Raw genomic sequence first — 20,280 nt, 5'->3', positions numbered from 1 at the left:
AATTGTCAAAAATAAACCCAAATTAATCCTGAGCTATGCTGATGTAACGGATAACAGACACAATAAAGGACTGATGGACCAGCTTTGGCCTTGAAAGGTATTTATGCTGATAACTTGATGTCCATCAGCATTTGGTGTCTCGGCCCTTTAATCTGACCAGGGATCTCTCCCTCAAACAACATAAAGTTCTTCACCTAAAACTGCTGCAGTCAGACTCAAGGAAGTAAAAGTGTGTGTGTGTGTGTGTGTGTGTGTGTGTGTGTGTGTGTGTGTGTGTGTGTGTGTGTGTGTGTGTGTGTGTGTGTGTGTGTGTGTGTGTGTGTGTGTGTGTGAGAGAGAGTGGGTGTGTGAGAGAGAGTGTGGGTGTGAGTGTGAGAGAGAGAGAATGTGATAGTGTGTGCGTGAGAGAGAAAGTGTGGGTGTGTGTGAGAGAGAGTGTGGGTGTGAGTGTGTGAGAGAGAAAGAGAGTGTGATAGTGTGTGCGTGAGAGAGAGAGTGGGTGTGTGAGTGTGTGAGAGAGAGAATGTGGGTGTGAGTGTGTGAGTGTGACTGTGTGAGAGTGTGTGTGTGAGAGAGAGAGAGTGTGGGTGAACAGTGTAGAGTGTGTAAAGTTCTCCATGGATGAATTGGAATTGGTAAACTATTTTATTATCGTCACATTACAAGGTACATTGACAATTTTGTCTTGCATACTGTTCATAGTGATCAAACATTACACAGAATACGGTGTTAATAGAAAGTAAAACAATAACAGAATGCAGAGTTACAGTTACAGACAAAGTGCAGTGCAGGTAGGCAATAAACTGCAAGAACAAGGTGGAGAGTTGGTCATTCCATTAGGGGCCATGCAGGAGTCATATAACAGCCTCTTCTGGGCTGATTCATGCACGCTTAGGGTATTGGGGACTATGGTCGGGGTGCAGTTGATGGTTCGAGGCAGAATAATAGTTCAGCATGGATTAGATGGGCCAAAGGGCCTGTTTCTGTGCTGTAGTGCTCTATGACTCTAATTATCTACAATTTTATCAAGACTGATGATTCTAACCTGCACAGTTCACTGCCAAGGAGGCATTTTCACACTAACCCAGTGTGGTTTCCTGCTGACCCACATCAAAATTCAGAGTGTTGTGCGTTCAGAGTTGCTCTTCTGCACACTACTGTTGTAACACATGGTTATTTGAGTTACTGTTGTCTTCCCGTCAGCTTAAACCAGCCTGGACATTCTCCTCTGACCTCTCTCATTAACAAGGGATTTTTGCCCACAGAACTGCCACTCACTGGATCATTTTTGTTCGGGGTACCCTTCACTGTAAACTCTAGAGATTGTTGTGTGTGAAGGTCCCAGGAGATCAGCAATTTCTACCACCAACAACTATTCCGCAGTTAAAGTCACTTAGATGACATTTCTTCCACATTGTGATGTTTAGTCTAATCGATAATTGGACCTCTTGACCATGTCTGCCTTCATTTATGCATTGTGTTCCTGCCACATGATTGGCTGATTAGATCTTTGCATTAATGAGCAGGTGTACAGGTGTACCTGATGAAGTGGCCACTGAGTGTAGATCCATAATCCCTTGAAAATGGTGACACAGGTAGATAAGATAGTAAAGATTGATTTTGACACATTAGCCTTCATAATTCAAAGTACTGATTCCTGGCGTTGGGATGTTAGTTTGAAGTTGTATGAGACACTCGGTGAGGTCTAATTTGGAGTGTTGTGTGCAGAACTGGTCATCCACCAACATGAAAGACAGCAATAAGATTGAAAGAGTTCAGAGAAAATATACAAGGATTTTGCAGGACTTATAGGTAAAGACTGAATAAGTTAGGACTTTATTCTGTGGCATATAGGAGAATGAGAGGGTGATTTGATGGAGGTATAGAAAATTATATCGGGCAGGGTACAGACTGGGCAAATGCAAGCAGGCTGTTTCCACTGAGGTTGGGTGGGACTCCAACTAGAGGTCATGGGTTATGGGTGAAAGGTGATATGTTTAAGGAGAAGATGAGGGGAAACTTCAGAGGGTGGTGAGAGTGCAAAACAAGCTGCCAGTGGAAATGGTGGATGTGGGTTCAATTTCAATGTATATATGCAAAATTTGGGTAGATACATGGAGAGGAGGGATCTGGAGGGCTATGGTCCAGGTGTAGATTGATGTGCCTTTTGGCATGAACTAGATAGTTTGGCATGAACCAGATGGGCCGAGGGGCCATTTTCTGTGCTGTAGTGTTTCATGATTCTACAAGGTTAGGTTTATTTGATTGCAACTTTTAAGAGAAGTTTGGATAAGTACACGGATGGGAGGGATATGCGGATCAGTGGGACTAGACAGAATAAAAGTTTGGCACAGATTAGATGGGCTGAAGGGCCTGTTTCTGTGTTGTAGTGCTGAATGACTCTACGACATTTCTACTCTTGTGTGCTCAGATTATGTAATGTAAAGTTTGTCCTTAAATATTGGACCGCTGACAGAGAAAGTTGCCTGTGCTCTTGTAACAGTTCAGTCTTGTTCCCTTCGGCTGGTTGACGGAATGAATTGTGTCTTTGATGTTCGAGAACGGCTGTCATTGAAAGATCAATCATTTCACAGCGGGCTGTCTGAAGATATCCTGTGGAAATAAAAACCTGCTGGCTCGTCACTGCTGACCTTGCTTTCTCTTGAAGTACAGGAACCCCAGAGACACATCTATCAATTAGCACTGTATCCAAGACTAAATGATAACATTATTTACAGCGAATCTCAGTACCAAAGGATCTACCAAGCTGAGGTTACCAGAGGAGAGTTGGCTGTGTTGTTACTTGGAATGGGGGGGGGGGGGGGGAAAGCATCAAGGTGACCTAACTCGAAAGATTGTGAAGTGATTCTGACCGGCTATGGTGCTGGTTGTCTATTTCTATCGTGTCCGTCGACAACAGACCAGTGTGGGAGAGTGTCACAGTGGAAATGCTGTTACACTGGGGCAGTTCCACTCTCTAAATCTCTGAAGTCTGGGTCCGGAGGTATGAGTAGTTGACACAGCTGGGTCTTCCTTGCTTGCAGTGGGTGACAGTGACTCTGTGCCTCGTAATGCTCCTCAGTTGACACTGAGCGTTGCAAGACCACCTTCCCGGCCGTCGGGGATCACAATTGATCTTACCTGCCCAGTCGACTCTGCACGTTAGGACGGGCGTGTCTCAGTCTCACCAGGGTACAAGGCCTACCTGTCGAAGCAGCGTACCAGGGAGCGGCCGCTGTCGCCTGCAGGCAGCTACTTGGAGCCAGAGGTGAGAGCTGAGTTTCCGGCGGGGATCAAAGGTGAGTGAGCTGCTGCGGAATGGATTCACCAGAGGTGCTACCCCTCCCTAGACCCCAAACTCACAAACTCAGTGGTATTGTGCTTTCAATGCAGCTAAGTGGCCCATGGTTCATAGCAGCAGGAGGACTCTGAGCCCGTCGTGTGGAAGACACTGATGCAATCGCCAGTAGTTCAGCTTTGTCAGGAGTCTGAAGAGTTCTCAATATTCAAAATACGAAGTTCAGAGTAAATTTATTATCAAGGATATATCACCATTTACTACTCTGATTTGTTTCTTTGCAGGCATTCACAGTAGAACAAAGAATTACAACGGTAACCATGGAAATCTACACTCAAAGACCGTCCCACAATCAATGTGCAAAAGAAGACAATCTGTGCAAATGTTGAGTTGAGTGAAGTTGTCCACAATGGTACAGGAGCCTGACAGCTGAGGGCTAATAACTGTTCCTGGACATGGTGGTATGGGACCTGAGGTTTCTGTACCTCCTTCTGGGTGGCAGCAGTGAGAAGAAAGATTGGCCTGGATGGTGGGGGTAATTCATGACGGATGCTGCTTTCTTGTGGCAACATTCCTTGTAAATGTGCTCAATGGTGGGGAGGGTTTTGCCTGTGATGAACCGGGCTGCATCCACCAATTCCTGTAGACTTTCCTCTTCCTGGACTTTGGTGTTGCCTGATGAGGGGTCTCACCCTGAAACGTTGACTGTTTATTCCTCTCCATAGATGCTAGCTGACCTACTGAGTTCCTCCAGCATTTTGTGTGTGTTGTTCTGGATTTCCAGCATCTGTAGAATCTCTTGCATTGGTGTTTCCCTACCAGGCTGTGATACAGCTAATCCTCATTCTGTGCATTTGACAAAGCTTTTGATGCCGTGCTACCTTGACTTTTTTTTGAAATGTCCTGCTTCCAGGATAGATCCTCGAAATTATACTGCCAAGAACTTTAAAGTTACTGACGCTACCCACCTCCACTCCCCCAATGCGGACTAGCGCATGGACCTCTAGCTTCTTCCTCCTGTAGTGAATAACTAGCTGTTTGGTTTAGCTGACGTTGAGTGAGAGACTGTTTTTGTGGCATCATTCAACCAGATTTTCAATCTCCCGTGATTTGTCACCACCTTTGAGGTCAATAATAATGAACTGATTAACCGATTTAACTAAATTATCTAGACCCAGAAAACTAAGAACATTTGAGGAGGTGAATATGGTTACTTTGCAGGGAAGGAGAAGTTAGAATAGCAGTTTTCTGGTGTTGGTATCCTTACTGTAGGAGATGATATTTGAGAATCTATCCCCATCAACTGGGTAATACCATATACACTCAGTGGCCACTTTATTAGGTACACCAGCTCATTTATACAAATATCTAATCAGCCATTCACGTGACAGCAACTCAATGCATGCAAACAGGGTGAAGGGGTTTAGTTGTTTTTCAGACTGGGGAAGGAATGTGACCTAAGTGACTGACCGAGAAATGGCTGTTGGTACCAGACTGGGTGTTTTGGGTATCTCATGTGATTTTCATGCACAGCAGTCTCTAGAGTTTCCAAAGAAAGGTGTGAAAAACAGAAATGTCCAGTGGCCACTTTATTCAGTGCAGGAGGTATTTAATAAAGTGGCCATTGAGCACATATTGAAAGTGATTCTCCACACAAGTAAATGATAACTGGCCAACCCCAACTCTCTTACAGAAACACAAACTTTGTTCAAAGAAGCCACAGAGGGTGTGGACAAATTATATAATGTCATCAGGATGTTGGCATCCGTTACAGGGTGATCTGTAAATTGGAGGACAACACCAGTATCTGGAGCCATCTCCTCTCTCAGCTCTGCAAGGTGAATGTGGACACCACTGGGACCAGATAATCACTGAAAATAGCTGTTTAAAGGCAATTACTGCCTCAGTAAATGACAGAAGACGAAGGTGACTTCAAACACATTCAGGACATGGGTTTCAATTTTAATTTGTGCCTCACAAGTGCATCCTAACAGCTGATGTAAAGTCTGATAGCAGCTGACTCTTCCTAACTTAACTCCTCAGTTGCCAAAGCTCAAATTTAAAAAGAAAATTTATTATCAAACCATGGACTATCCTGAGATTCATTTCCATGTAGACATTCACAGTAGGGTGAGACAGCTAATGAGTATACTTTCCACCCTGCATCTTTAAGAGTTTGCCAGAGATATAGATGACGCCATGCTCACTGTGGAGATTTTCTCCAGTGGTCCAAATCCATCCCAGGGTCTGCAGTGAGAGTATCTGCTAGGCTGAAGGACCGTGCCTCTCCCACTGTTATTGAATGGTCAAGTCTGGTCAAGTCACTTTTTATTGTCATTTTGAGCATAACTGCTGGTACAGTACACAGTAAAAACGAGACGTTTTTCAGGATCATGGTGCTACATGAAACAGTACAAAAACTACACTGAACTATGTAAAAGCAACACAGAAAAAATCTACACTAGACTACAGACCTACCCAGGACTGCATATAGTGCACAAAACAGTGCAGGCAGTACAATAAATAATAAACAAGACAATAGGCACAGTGGAAGGCAGTAAGTTGGTGTCAGTCCAGACTCCGGGTATTGAGGAGACTGATGGTATGAAAACATGGGGTCCTGACCTCGAAATCTACCTCGCTGCATCAGCGACACTGCAGTGGACACTGCAAAGTTTCAAACACCTGGGAGTGAACATCATACGCAACCTCTCATCATCCCAGAACATATCCTACACAATCAGGAAAGCTCACCAACAGCTCTGCTTTCCGAGGAGGCTGACGAGAACTGGACTCTGTACACCTATATTCACACCATTCCACAGGTGTGCACAGACAGCATCCTAACAAGCAGGGCACTGAAACTGCATTGAGGGCACGGGAACTGCACTGAGGGCACAGAAACTGCACTGAGGGCACAGGAACTGCACTGAGGGCACGGGAACTGCATTGAGGGCACAGAAACTGCACTGAGGGCACGGGAACTGCACTGAGGGTACGGGAACTGCACTGAGGGTACAGAAACTGCACTGAGGGCACAGAAACTGCACTGAGGGCACGGGAACTGCAGTGAGGGCACAGAAACTGCACTGAGGGCACGGGAACTGCACTGAGGGCACAGAAACTGCACTGAGGGCACGGGAACTGCACTGAGGGCACGGGAACTGCATTGAGGGCACAGAAACTGCACTGAGGGCACGGGAACTGCACTGAGGGCACAGAAACTGCACTGAGGGCACGGGAACTGCACTGAGGGTACGGGAACTGCACTGAGGGTACAGAAACTGCACTGAGGGCACAGAAACTGCACTGAGGGCACGGGAACTGCAGTGAGGGCACAGAAACTGCACTGAGGGCACGGGAACTGCACTGAGGGCACAGAAACTGCACTGAGGGCACGGGAACTGCACTGAGGGCACGGGAACTGCACTGAGGGCACGGAAACTGCACTGAGGGCACGGGAACTGCACTGAGGGCACAGAAACTGCACTGAGGGCACGGGAACTGCACTGAGGGCACGGGAACTGCACTGAGGGCACGGAAACTGCACTGAGGGCACAGAAACTGCACTGAGGGCACGGGAACTGCACTGAGGGCACGGAAACTGCACTGAGGGCACAGAAACTGCACTGAGGGCATGGGAACTGCACTGAGGGCACAGAAACTGCACTGAGGGCATGGGAACTGCACTGAGGGCACGGGAACTGCACTGAGGGTACAGAAACTGCACTGAGGGCACAGAAACCGCACTGAGGGCACGGAAACCGCACTGAGGGCACGGGAACTGCACTGAGGGCACGGGAACTGCACTGAGGGCACGGAAACTGCACTGAGGGCACAGAAACCGCACTGAGGGCACGGAAACTGCACTGAGGGCACGGAAACTGCACTGAGGGCACAGAAACTGCACTGAGGGCACAGAAACTGCACTGAGGGCACAGAAACTGCACTGAGGGCACAGAAACTGCACTGAGGGCACGGGAACCGCACTGAGGGCACGAGAACTGCACTGAGGGCACGGGAACTGCACTGAGGGCACAGAAACTGCACTGAGGGCACGGGAACTGCACTGAGGGCACGGGAACTGCACTGAGGGCACGGGAACTGCACTGAGGGCACTGAAACTGCACTGAGGGCACGGGAACTGCACTGAGGGCACGGGAACTGCAGTGAGGGCACAGAAACTGCACTGAGGGCACGGAAACTGCACTGAGGGCACGGGAACTGCACTGAGGGCACGGGAACTGCACTGAGGGCACGGGAACTGCAGTGAGGGCACAGAAACTGCACTGAGGGCACAGAAACCGCACTGAGGGCACGGGAACTGCACTGAGGGCACAGAAACTGCACTGAGGGCACGGAAACTGCACTGAGGGCACGGGAACTGCACTGAGGGCACAGAAACTGCACTGAGGGCACAGAAACTGCTCTGAGGGCACAGAAACTGCACTGAGGGCACGGGAACTGCACTGAGGGCACAGAAACTGCACTGAGGGCACAGTAACTGCACTGAGGGCACGGGAACTGCACTGAGGGCACGAAACTGCACTGAGGGCACAGAAACTGCACTGAGGGCACGGGAACTGCACTGAGGGCACGGAAACTGCACTGAGGGCACAGAAACTGCACTGAGGGCACAGAAACTGCACTGAGGGCACAGAAACTGCACTGAGGGCACGGGAACCGCACTGAGGGCACGAGAACTGCACTGAGGGCACAGAAACTGCACTGAGGGCACGGGAACTGCACTGAGGGCACGGGAACTGCACTGAGGGCACGGGAACTGCACTGAGGGCACTGAAACTGCACTGAGGCCGGAAGGCTCTTCAACAGGTAGTCAAAACTGCCCAGCACTTCACTGGTATCAGCCATCCACCATCAAGGACACGTACACAGAAAGATGCCAGTAACATCATGAAGTATCCCACTCACCCTGCTCACGGACTGTTTGTCCCACTCCCAAAACGAGGGGCCTATCTAGCATCCGAACCAGGGCCACCAGACTCAAAAATAGTTATTTTCTCCAAGCAGTAAGGCTGAACAACACTTCCAGCCACTAATCCACCCCCACACCCCCAATCACCACGACACTATCATTTCCTGTACAGACATTCCTGTGCCTAATGTCACTCTATGGACATACCATCAGTCTGTGTATATAAGCTATCTTATGTGTTTACACTATAATTATTGTGTTTATTCTGTTATTATTGTGTCCTTAATCTTATTGTGGTTTTTTTTTTGTGCTGCATTGGATCTAGAACAACAATTTTGTTCTCCTTTACACTTGTGTGCAGGAAATTAGATTAATCAATCCTGAGCTGCTATGATCTTGCACCTTATTGTATATCTGCACTGCACTTCCTCTGACCGTTTACACTTCACTCTACATGCTGTTATTGTCTTCCCTTGCACTACCTCAATGTTCTGTTGTAATGAAATATCTGTGTGAATGGTATGCAAGTTTTTCACTATAGCCTTCGTACATGAGACAATAATAAATGAACCAATTCAAAAGCATTGAAATCCAACTTTCACCTCAGTTCTCCTTGTTAATAAAATGATGAATGAAGTTTATTAATGTCAAAGCTGAGTAAGTAAAGGTAGTTGGACTGGCAAACAAGAATAATTTGGTTGGGTAATAAAGACAGCAGATGCCAGAATCTGGACCATCACACCAGATGCTGGAGGAACTCAAAGTTCAAAGTACATTTATTGTCAAACTATGTATACTTCACACAATCCTGAGATTCCTCTCCTTACAGGCAGCCATAAAACAAAGAACCCCAGTAGAACTCAATAGAACAAAAGACGCACAGAGAAAAAGATGCAAATTGTGAAAACAATAAAAGTAAGCAAATAGTATTCAGAACTGAAGCTCACAAAAGTGAATTTTGGATCAGGATCTCCTCATCTGCTCAAGACCAAGGGTCTCAACTCGGGATATCAATTCTCCATTTCTCTCCATGGATGCTGCCTGACCTGCTGAGTTCCTCCAGCATCTGGTAGAGTAAAGACATTGATCATGGAAGGTGGGGCCTCAGTATTGATTGGCATGTCAGTTGACCAATAAGATTAATGTGGTGATCAAATGATTGAACTTCCAGGAACAAGTGGAGTTGGCTCAACTATCCTGTGTACAGAACCTAAGCATCAGATAGGTAAATGAGAGAATGATCTTCTGGTATTTGTCGAGTAAACAAATTCTTGATACTACAGCATGTATGACAAAACTATGCCAAAACACACGCATACACACACACAAGCACCTTGCTCACACACACACTCACTCTCTCACATGCATACACAAACACCAGACACACTCACTCACAAATATACACACACATTCACATATACACAAACACCTCTCACACACACACTCACTCTCACACACAAACACACACAGTCACACACACACACTCACACATGTTCACACTCAACCACACATACACAAACACCTCTCTCATGCACACACTCATTCTCACTCACATACACAAACACCTTATACACACACACACACACACACACACACACACACACACACACACACACACACACACACACACACACACACACACACTCATGCATGCACTCACACTCACAATCAATGAATAACAGAAAAACAGACTAACTAGCAAGGATTCTTTTAACTAAAACTAGGTTACACAAGTGTTAACACGAGGAAATCTGCAGATGCTGGAAATTCAAACAACCCACACAAAATGCTGGTGGAACACAGCAGGCCAGGCAGCGTCTACAGGGAGAAGCACTGTTGACGTTTCGGGCTGAGACCCTTCGTCAGTGCTTCTCCTTATAGATGCTGCCTGGCCTGCTGGGTTCCACTAGCATTTTGTGTGTTGTCTACACAAGTGTTTTTATGTCTGTGCTGTATTGCTGTGGCAGATGATGGAAAAGAGATGGTTGTTGACTTCAGGAGGGCACGGAGCAACCACCCTCCGCTGAACATCCACGGCTCCTCAGTAGAGATCGTCAAGAGCACCTAATTTCTTGGTGTTCACCTGGTGGAGAATCTCACCTGGTCCCTCAACACCAGCTCCATAGCAAAGAAAGCCCAGCAGCGTCTCTACTTTCTGCGAAGGCTGAGGAAAGTCCATCTGCCACCCCCCATCCTCACCACATTCTACAGGGGTTGTACTGAGAGCATCCTGAGCAGCTGCATCACTGCCTGGTTCGGAAATTGCACCAGCTCGGATCACAAGACCCTGCAGCAGATAGAGAGGTCAGCTGAGAAGATCATCGGGGTCTCTCTTCCCGCCATTACGGACATTTACACTACACGCTGCATCCGCAAAGGAAACAGCATTTTTGAAGGACCCCACGCACCCCTCATACAATCTCTCCTCCCTCCTGCCGTCTGGGAAAAGGCACCGAAGCATTTGGGCTCTCACGACCAGACTATGTGACAGTTTCTTCCCCCAAGCTATCAGACTCCTCAATGCCCAGAGCCTGGACTGACACCTTACTGTCCTATTGTCTTGTTTATTATTTATTGTAATGCCTGCACTGTTTTGTGCACTTTATGCAGTCCTGGGTAGGTCTGTAGTCTAGTGTAGTTGTTGTGTGTGTAGCCCCCTGGGTCGCCTCAGGCTCGCTCAGCTCGTTTCGTCTAGGGGGAGCAGACTTCGCCCCCCCCAAACTGGGTAATCAGCTGGTGTGGATGCTGTGTGATATCCCCGCCTCGCCCAAAAACAGACAGTACACCATGTGTGATTAAATGATTACACTTTATAGATCTTGCTGGAACTCTGTACGTAATAGAGATACAATATAACAGGAAAAGTAAAAGGCGCCAAACTTATCAAAGTCCAACCACTTCGTGCACAACCGTTGGAGCTCGGTTAATGACATCTTCTTGCCACCAATCAATCCCCTCAGACCTCCTCGACCCACCGCCTGGGACCAAGCACGGTGGTCAACCAGACCCTCCACACGGATCTGGCCTCCTCTCCTTACCGAAGACCCTGGGCCTCAGACTCCCGCTCGGGGTCCATTCCATCACCCAGCTCACAGCATCGCGTCTCCTCTCTCTACCCCCATCACACCTTCTCCCCAAAGTCTGCGAAACAACAGCTTACAGACCCACAAGAAAGAACAACACCTATCCCAATTGGTTAACAAATGAATACAATTCTCGTTATCAGTAATTATAACCCAACCAAGCTGCGAGAGAAAAGCACTTTCTCAGCAGTTACCATAACAAAGAAGCCATTTTATTAGCCTTAGCAGTAACATAAAAGACGAAACCCCTTACATGTGTTTTTTTTTCTCTGTGTTGTTTTTTAAGTAGTTCAGTCTAGTTTTTGTACTGTGTCATGTAACACCATGGTCCTGAAAAACATTGTCTCATTTTTACTGTGCACTGTACCAGCGGTTATGGTCGAAATGACAATAAAAGTGATTTGACTTGAGAACAATTCATTTCAAGCCATAATATGACAGAATTAGGCCATTCAGCCCATTGAGCCTGCCCTGCCAGCCTATCAAGCCACATAAGACTGTAATAATAAATCTGATTCTGATACTGATTCTAATGTGGGCTGCAAAGTGAAATCTGAAACATCAACCATCTCTGCTCGACCAATTGAAATTTCTACTATCTCTGTTCAACCCTTCGAAATTTTGACCACCTCTGTTTGATACACCGGATTCCTCCAAGCAGTTTATTTTCTGCTCCAGATTCCAGCATCCCTTGTCTCCACCAGACAACAGAATTCTTGCTAAGAACCTGTATAGTTTGCAAATACCCTTCGAGGGAGGCAGTCTAAACTCTGCCATGCACAGTCCCAAGCCCAGCTGTGAAAGGAGGAGGGATGGGCAAGGGGCCGGTAACCCCACCCCATAAAAACCTAGAGCCACAGAAACACTAACTGAAGCCAAAGGCATCAGCCCTGGGAGAGGAAGGACCTTCCCCTGAATGAAGTTATGAAGTTGTGTGGTGAAAGTGGAGGCCTCAGGGCTGATCGACCTGCGATTGGCCCAGGACGAATGACTCACAGCAGCCTATGCTCCAGTAGGAGTGATGGGCTTAAGGAGAAAAAGGAAATCTGTCTTACTTGGCTGGTCGAAGGTATGAACCAAGAGCAACTAATGTGGCTTTCTGAAATGACCAGCAAGTCCCGCCCATCTGTCCAAAAATCTTTTGGACCCCTGATCATCAGGGAGGAGGTGCCACAGCGTGAGGACCAGAACTGTCAGGATGGGAAGCAGCTTCTCCCCCCAGGCTGAGAGACTACCGAACTCTCAGCCACCACCCAGGCCTCATCACGTGTGAAGCGCCAGCAGAGTTACACTGTTTACTTTTCAACTTGTGTCATAAGTTGTGCACCTTATGCTGAATGTTAGTCTTTTAGAACATATTTCATAATTTGTTAATATTATTTTATTTATTGGGAGACGAAGTGTGAACTAGGCCTCTCTGGCCCTTTGAGCCACACCACCAGCAACCCACCTATTTAATCCTGGCCTAACCACGGGACAATTTACAATGATCAATTACCCTACTAACCCGTACGTCTTCGGACTGCGGGAGCGAACCGAAGCACCCGGAGGAATCCCATGCATTCCACAGGGAGAATGTACACACCCCTTACAGAACGGTGCCTGAACTGAACTCTGGGCTGTAATAGTGTTGCGCTAACTGCCACGCTGCCGTAGTGCCCCATTTAATTTATGAGTGGTAATATCATTTGCCGGCTGGTGGCGTAGTGGCACCAGCGCTGGACTTTGGGGCGAGAGGTCCCGAGTTCGAATCCAGCCAGCTCTCTTGCACGCTCTCCATCCGTGCTAGCAACTCGACCTCATAAAAAGAAAACCTGGAGAGGGATGGGCTCTGCCAGGTTTCAGATGCCTATGACACGCCGTCAGATGAGCAATCGCCAAAAAGATCGGTGCAAAAAACATCATGACGGTGCCCCGACGACTCCACCAGGAGTTAAGGGCACACACAATATCACTTTATGTGTTGTGTGTGAGTTATATGTACTGTGTAGTGCACCATGGTCCAGAGGAACGTTGTTTCATTTGGCAGTAAACACGGCTGAATGACAATAAACTTGAACTTGAAGTCACTCTGTTATTGCGGGATTGGCCAGATAAGGAATGAAATGCAATTTCCCACGGGGTGAATGGGAGAGGGCCTGGGGAGGGCTTAAGCTTCCGATGAGAAGGCAACCTGGCTGCCAGAGGAACTGAATGAGGCACCTTGAGCGGTTGAGGCATTAGGAAACACGCAGAGAAGTGGCAGATGGAATGCAGTGCAGGGAAGTAAATCTATGTCATAAGGAATGAAGGCTCAGACTATTTTCTAACTGGGGAGAAAATTCAGAAATCGGGGGGTGCCAAGGGACAGGATTCCCTAAAGGTTCATCTGCAGGCTCAGGAGGGCAACGGCATTGCTAGCATTCATTTCGAGAGGACTGGAATATAAAAGCAAGGATGTGACGCTGAGGCTTTATAAGACCCCACTTGGAGTACTGTGAGCCCCTTATCTAAGACGCAATTTGCTGTCATTGGAGGGGGTCTAGAGGAGGTTCATGAGAATGATCCCGGGAATGTAAGGTTGACACCTGACGACCATTTGATGCTTCTGTACTCACTGGAATTTAGAGAAATGAGGGGAAGATCTCATTGAAACCTATCAAATATTGAAAAGCCTATATAGACTAGAGATGTTTCCTATAGTGTGGGAGTCTAGGACCAGAGGGCACAGCCTCAGATTAGAGGGGTGCCCCTTTAGACCAGAGATGAGGAGGACTTTCCTTCGACAGAGGGTGGAGAATCTGTGGAATTCATTGCCACAGACGGCTGTGCAGACAAGTCAGTGGGTATGTATAAAATGGAGGTTGAGAGGTGATTAGTAAAGATGAGAAAGGTTATGGAGGACAACCAGAAGAATGGGGTTGAGAGGGATAATAAATCAGCCATGATGTGAAGGAGTCTCCACGGTCTGAGTGGCCTAATTCTGCCTCTGTGACTTATGGTTTTATGGTACAATGTTGACATTGGGGATGTACATGATAGAAAAGGATCACAGTGGGGATTTCCATCCTTGGTCAGATAATGGTAGGGGTCCAGGGGATAAAAAAGATTGGGAACCACTGGTTTAGAGGGAAAATGGGACGATTGTAGATAGGAAGTTTGGTCAGCATTGACCAGTTGGGCTGAAGGGCCTGTTTCTCAGCTATATGTCTCTTTGACTCAATGATTCAATAGACTCAATAAGACTCTATCTCTCCACTGATCTACCTGGAAAGAATTATGACAAACCCCTATAGATGCAGTGGATAGTATTTTGACTGGTTGCATCACCGCCTGAGATAGAAGCACCAATGCTCAGGAACAGAGAAGCAGATACAGCTCTGTCCATCACAGGCAAACCCTCCCTGTCATTGAGTAAATCTACACGGAGCCCTGCCACAGGAAGGCAGCATCCATCACTAAGGACCCCCTCCATGCAGGCTATGCTCTCTTCTCACTGCAACCATTGGGAAGGAGGTACAGGAGACTCAGGTCTCACACCACCAGGTTCAGGAACAGTTATTATTCTTCAAACATCAGGCTCCTGAAACAGTGAAGACAACCTCACCTTCCACAACACTGAACTGATCACCAAACACGACCAATGGACCAACTTTCAAGGACTCTGCAACTCATGTTCTTGGTATTATTTCAAAGGTTCATTTATTATCAAAGTTTACAACTCTGAAGTTCTTCTTCTGCAGATAGCAACAAAACCAAGAAAGAGAAGAACGGCAGCTCGATCGTCAGCCCCCAAATCCCACCTCCCTGCGCAAAAGAACGGAACAAAAATGGAACAGGCACATCAACTCCCAAATCCCCTTCCCCCCGCGCACAAAAACAGAACGAAAATGGAACAGGCTCATCAACCCCAAATCCCCTTCCCCCGCACACAAAAACAGAACGAAAATGGAACAGGCTCATCAACCCCAAATCCCCTCCCCACAAAACCAGAACAAAAATGGAACAGGCACATCAACTCCCAAATCCCCTTCCCCCCGCGCACAAAAACAGAACGAAAATGGAACAGGCTCATCAACCCCAAATCCCCTTCCCCCGCACACAAAAACAGAACGAAAATGGAACAGGCTCATCAACCCCAAATCCCCTCCCCACAAAACCAGAACAAAAATGGAACAGGCACATCAACCCCAAATCCCCTTCCCCCCGCGCACAAAAACAGAACGAAAATGGAACAGGCTCATCAACCCCAAATCCCCTCCCCACAAAACCAGAACAAAAATGGAACAGGCACATCAACTCCCAAATCCCCTTCCCCCGCACACAAAAAAAAGAGAAAGATTGGGTGAAATTCACAGAATATAAAAACCATAAGATAGAAAAATATCTATTGTCCAAGTCAATATCCAGAACACAGAAAACCTGGGTAACGTTCTCCGGGCAATGCAGCAGCCTCTCCCGTCTCCGGTGCTGGAATGATCCAACCAGCATTCAAAAGGCAGTCATCTCCCCTCTCTGGCAACAGAGAAATCCCGCCAGCAATTGAAAGGCAGGCAGTTGGCGCTCACCTTCCAAATACACAGCCTTCTTCCCATGAGGTCCTCTCGGAGACTGCAGAACACTTGAACACCCAAACGATCTCCAAACTGCAACTCACAGGCTCCTACAGTTCCAGAATCCCATCCAAGATGAAAAACAAACATAAAAGGCATAAAGAAGTGAAAGATATGGTTTCATGATCTATCCAGAAGATGTTGACTGAAGGAGCTTTGTATACAGGTGCCATCCTGACCAGAAATCATTTATTTACTTGCTATCATTATTATTTGTATTTTTGTAAGTGCACAAATTGTCTTCATTTGCATATTGGTTTCCAGTAAGCCTATAAGTAGTCCGGAGGTGCGTATGTTGAAATATGTGTACTTTGATAATAAATTTACTATGAGCTTTGAACTTATGTAACTTTTTAACTGGTTACCACATCTCCAACATTTCAATAATTCAATGTAGTATTTAATTTAGAGACACGGCATGGAGGCAGGCCCACCCATACTGCCCAAATGCACCCATGTGACCAATAAACCTGCTAACGGTACACCTTTAGAATTTGGGAAGACACGGGTGCACCTGGAGGGAACCCACACTGTCACGGGGAGAATGTACAAGCAGACAGCAGCGGGAATTGAACCCAGGTCGCTGGCACGGTAATAAAGTTATGCTAACTGTTATGTTACCATAATGTGTTTCATTATCTGCAAAACACTCTGGGATGCCCCGTGGCCACAGCATGCTCCCTTTTAACTTCGGTTTGTTTTCTCGGAGGAGTTCTGATTTCAGATAACCATACATCTCTGAAACCATTCCAAGATTGAACTGTCTTTTGTGCAGGATCTGAGGTGAAACTGAGGGGGTGTCATTGCAATTTCTGATGTGATGGAAGGTTGTTATTCTTATCTCCCCGTTGACAGTGATGGGCCGTCACTGCAATGCGGAGTAATTGAAGGCAGTAAAAAGTGCTCTAATTATTTAACAATCATCACACCAGAACACATCCGCTTAATGTAGGAAGCACAATGTCAAGGCCCCGTCAAGATTGATAGCAATCTTTGAGAGAAATGGCTGCTTCATTTTTCATCTGCCTCCCAGAGATTAGAATTTATAGAGTGCTTGCCTTCAACACTGACAGGGCAATTCCAGGAAAGTTTATAAGCACATTGCCAAGAGAAGAAGTGGATGTCGACGCATGGGTTGCAACCAGGCTGAATGGGAGGCACATTTGTCTCTGGCAGTACAGCTGGTAAATGAAAATAAAGTACGCCAATAAGTTCATTGATAGTACAATCAGCGATGGAGCAACTTACCCCACAATTAGAATTGGAAATGGAATGGGTTAATTATTGTCACATACACTAGTGGTCATATTATGAGCTACCTCCTGTACCTAATAAAGTGGCCACTGAGTGTATGTTCACAAATCTTCTGCTGCTTGAAAGTTCAAAGTTCAGTGTGTTGTGTGTTCAGAGATGCTCTTCTGTGCACCACTGTGATAATGCACGGTTGGTTATTGAGTTACTGTCACCATCCAGTCAGCTTGAACCAGTCTGGACATTCTCCTCGGACCCCCGTCATTAAGGAGGCATTTTCACCCACAGAACAGCCACTCACTGGATGTTTTTGTTTTTCACACCATTCTCTCTAAATTCTAGAGACTGTTGTGTGTGAAAAATCCCAGCAGTTTCTGAGATACTCAAACCACCCCATCTGGCATCAACAATCATTCCACAGTCAAAGTCAGTTAGATCACATCTCTTCCCTATTCTGATGTTTGAACAACAACTAAAAAGTTTGACCATGTCTGCATACTTTTTATGCATCGAGTTGCTGCCACATGATTGGCTGATTGGATATTTGTATTAACGAGCAGGTGTACCTAATAAAGTGGCCACTATATGTATACTGGGCACACTGTTACAGAGACATAGAGCACCACAGAACAGAAACAGGCCCTTTGGCCATCTATTATCCTGCCTAATTCCATTGATCTGCAGCCAGACCATGGCCCTCCATGTATTTATTGATATTTCTATTAAATGATGAAATTGCTATTACAAAGGAAAAAATGCTAGGCAAACTGAAAGGTCTTAAGGTGGATAAGTCACCCGGACCAGATGGACTACATCCCAGAGTCCTGAGAGAGGTTGCTGAAGAGATAATGGATGATCTTTCAAGAATCATCTGATTCAGGCATGATCCTGGAGGGCTGGAAAATTGCAAATGTCACTCCACTCTTAAAGAAGAAAGGAAGGCAAAAGAAAGGAAATTACAGGCCAGTTAGCCTAATCTCTGGTTGGAAAAGTGTTGGATTCCATTATTAAGGATGAGGTTTCGAGGTACTTGGAGATGAATGATAAATAAGTCAGAGTTAGCATAGTTTCTGTGAGGGGAAATCTTGCCTGCCAAATTTGTTAGATTTCTTCAAGAGTTCTTCAGGGTGGACAAAGAGGCAGTGAATGTTATTTACTTAGATTTTCAGAAGGCATTTGATAAGGTGCAACACATGAGGCTGCTTAGCATGATAAAGTCCTACGGCGTTACAGGAAAGATACTGGCATGGTTAGAGGAATGGCTGACGGGCAGGAGGTAGCGAGTGGGAATAAAGGGGGGCTTTTCTGGATGGCTGCTGGTGACTAGAGGTGTTCCTCAGGGGTCAGTATTGGGACCACCACTTTTCACATTGTTTGTCAAAGATTTAGATAATGGAGTTGATGGTTTTGTAGCAAAGTTTGTAGATGATACTAAAGTAACTGGAGGGTAGGTAGCGCCAAGGAAGCAATGCGATTGCAGCAGGACATAGACAGATTGGAAGACTGGGCAGAAAAGTGACATAGGAATACAGTGTTGGGAAATTTATGAAAATGCATTTTGGTTAAAGGAACAATAGAGCGGACTATTATCTATCTCAGGATTACTTCCTGTGCCACGTGACAGTGAGTATAGGAATAGAATGAGGTGGAGGATAAATGCGTGGCTGATTGATTGGAGCATTGGGCAGGGATTCAGATTTCTGGATCATTAGGATCTCTTTTGGAGCAGGTGTGATCTGTACATAAAGGACGGGTTGAACTTGAATTCCAGGAGTACCAATATCCTGGCGGGGAGGTTTGCTAAGGCTATTGGGGAGAGGATACGCTGGAATTGCTGGGGACCGGGAACCAAACTGAAGTGTTGGAGGAAAGGAAAGTTGGCTCAAAAATAGAGAACGCTTGGAGATAGTGTGAAAGGGAGGATAGGCAGGTGATAGAGAAAGGACGTGCTCAGACTGATGGTTTGAGACGTGCCTATTTTAATGCAAGGAGTATTATGAACAAAGTGGATGCACTTACAGTGTGGACCAGCTATGGTGTTCTGGCCATTACAGAGACTTGGATGGTGCAGGGGTAGGAATGGCTACTTCAAGTGCCAGGATTCAGATGTTTCAAAAAGGACAAGGAGGGAGGCAAAAGAGCTGGGGATGTGGCACTGTTAATCAGAGATAGTGTCACAGCTGCAGAAAAGGAGGAAGTCATGGAGGGGTTGTCTACGGAGTCTCTGTGGGTGGAAGTTAGGAACAGGAAGGGGTCAATAACTCTACTGGGTGTTTTTATAGACAACCTAACAGGGACATTGAGGAGCAGATAGAGAGACAGATTCTGCAAAGGTGTAGTAATAACAGGGTTGTTGTGGTGGGAGATTTTAATTTTCCAAATATTGATAGGCATCTCCAAAGAGTGAGGGATTTAGATGGGGTGAAGTTTGTTAGGTGTGTTTAGGAAGGTTTCTTGACACAATATGTAGATAAGCCTACAAGAGGAGAGGCTGTACTTGATCTGGAATTGGGAAATGAACCTGGTCAGGTGTCAGGTCTCTCAGTGGGAGAGCATTTTGGAGATAGTGATCACAATTCTTTCTCCTTTACCATAGCATTGGAGAGGGATAGGAACAGACAAGTTAGGGAAATGGTTAAGTGAAGTAAGGGGAAATATGAGGCTATCAGTCAGGAACTTGGAAGCATAAAATGGGAACAGATTTTCTCAGGGAAATGTACGGAAGAAATATGGCAAATGTTCAGGGGATATTTGCATGGGGTTCTGCATAGGTGTGCTCCAATGAGACAGGGAAAGGATGGTAGGGTACAGGAACCATGGTGTACAAAGGCTGTTGTAAATCTAGTCAAGAAGAAAAGAAGAGCTTACAAAAGGTTCAAAAAACTAGGTAATGATAGAGATCTAGAAGATTATAAGGCTAGCAGGAAAGAGCTTAAGAATGAAATTAAGAGCCAGAAGGGACCATGAGAAGACCTTGGCAGACAAGATAAAGGAAAACCCCAAGGCATTCTATAAGTATGTGAAGAGCAAGAGGATAAGATGTGCGAGAATAGGACCAATCAAGTGTGACAGTGGAAAAGTGTATATAGAACCTGAAGAGATAGCGGAGGTAATTAATGA

Source organism: Hypanus sabinus, chromosome 2, assembly GCF_030144855.1.
Source record: "Hypanus sabinus isolate sHypSab1 chromosome 2, sHypSab1.hap1, whole genome shotgun sequence".
NCBI classification, from domain to species: domain Eukaryota; kingdom Metazoa; phylum Chordata; class Chondrichthyes; order Myliobatiformes; family Dasyatidae; genus Hypanus; species Hypanus sabinus.
The sequence above is the reverse complement of the archived record's forward strand: the minus strand, read 5'-3'. Positions refer to the sequence as shown.